Below are 2,047 nucleotides of genomic sequence, written 5' to 3'. Positions count from 1 at the left end.
GTCATTGTTGTTTGGCGGGTCCGGGCTGGGGATTCGAACCCGCCACCTTAGGTGTACGTGGCTGGCGCCTTAGCCGGTTGAGCTATAGGCACCGAGCCTTTATTGTTGAGTTTTAATAGTTCTTTGTATATTTTAGACACAAGTCCTTTATCAGATATGTTGTTTTTGAAACAGAGCCTCAAGCTGTTGCCCTGGGTAGAGTGCTGTGACATCACAGCTCACAGCAACCTCCAACTCCTGGGCTCAAGCAATTCTCTCGCCTCAGCCTCCCAAGTATCTGGGACTACAGGCGCCTTCCACAATGCCCAGCTGGTTGCAGCCATCATTACTGTTTGGCAGGCCCGGGCTGGATTCGAACCTGCCTGTTCAGGTGTATGTGTCTGGCAGCTTATCCCCTTGTGCCACCTGCACCAAGCCTATCAGATATGTTTTAGAAGTATTTTCTTCCAGTGGGTGGCTTGTCTTTTCTCCTCTCCTCTTTCTTTCTGCAGAGCAGAACATTTAAATTATAAAGTCTGACCAGGTGTGGTGGCTTCCAGCTGTAATCTTAGCACTGTGGGAGGTTGAGTTGGTAGGAACGCTTGAGCCCAGGAGACCAGCCTGGCAACATATTGAGACCTCATCTCTACATTCTGAAAAGATAAATAAAAAATAAATAAATTGGCCAGACGCGGTGGCTCATGCCTGTAATCCTAGCACCTGGGAGGGTGAGGCAGATGGATTGCATGAGCATGAGCTCTGGAGTTCAAGAGCAGCCTAAGCAAGAGTGAGACCCCCCCATCTCTAAAAATGGGTGTTGTGGCCGGCGCCTATAGTCCAAGCTACTCAGGAGGTTGAGACAAGAGACTCGCTTATGCCTAGCAGTTTGAGGTTGCTGTGAGCTATGACATCATGACATTCTACCAAAGGTGGCAAAATGAAACTGTCAAATAAATAAATAACTTATAAAATCCAACTTGCCATCTCCCTTTTATTTATTTTTTATTTTATTTTTTTGAGACAGAGCCTCAAGCTGTTACCCTGGGTAGAGTGCTGTGGTGTCACAGCTCACAGCAACCTCAAACTCTTGGGCTGAAGTGATTCTCTTGCCTCAGCCTCCCAAGTAGCTGGGACTACAGGTGCCCGCCAGAACGCCTGGATATTTTTTGTTGTAGTTGCCATTGTTGTTTGGTGGGCCAGGCTGGATTTGAACCTGCCAGCTCCAGTGTATGTGGCTGGCACTCTCGCTGCTTGAGCTACAGGCACCAAGCTGCCATCCCCCTTTTAAAAAGCACTCAATGGGCCTTTTGCTAATGACCCATTGAGCTGTCAAGAAAGGGTAGATTAGGCTCAGCTCTTGTGGCTCAAGCAGCTAAGGCGCCAGTCACATACACCTGAGCTGGTGGGTTCGAACCCAGCCTGGACCCGCCAAACAACAATGACGGCTGCAACCAAAAAAATAGCTGGCCGTTGTAGCAGGTGCCTGTAGTCCCAGCTACTTGGGAGGTGGAGACAGGAGGATTGCTTGAGCCCAGGAGTTAAGGTTGCTGTGAGCCGTGATGCCCACAGCACTCTACCCAGGGCCCAGGGTGACAGCTTGAGGCTCTGTCTCAAAAAAAAAGAAAGGGCAGATTAAAAGCACTTTTTTTGTTGTTTTTTTTGAGACAAGAGTCTCAAGTGGTCACCCTGGGTAGAGTACACTGTTGTCATAGCTACAGCAACCTCAGTCTCTTGGGTTCAAGTGATTCTCTTGCCTCCTTCTCCCAAGTAGCTGGGACTACAGATGCCCACCACAACGCCTGGCCAGGGCTGAATTTGAACCCACTAGCTCTAGGTCACATGGCTGGTGCCCTAGTGGCTGAGCTACAGGCGCCGAGCCTAAAAGCACTGCTTTTGGGTGAAGTGGCAGCATTTTGTGTTGTTTTACTTTAATTGGTGGTGTAACAAGATGTTATTAACAATAATTAAAAAATAAAATAGGCTTGGCACCTGTGGCTCAAGTGGCTAAGGCGCCAGCCACATACACCTAAGGTGGCGGGTTCGAATCCAGCCTGGCCCGCCAAACAAC

The sequence above is a fragment of the Otolemur garnettii genome, unplaced genomic scaffold (assembly GCF_000181295.1).
Source record: "Otolemur garnettii isolate 467f Iridium unplaced genomic scaffold, OtoGar3 scaffold00046, whole genome shotgun sequence".
Taxonomy (NCBI): Eukaryota; Metazoa; Chordata; class Mammalia; order Primates; family Galagidae; genus Otolemur; species Otolemur garnettii.
Note: the sequence above shows the minus strand (reverse complement) of the source record.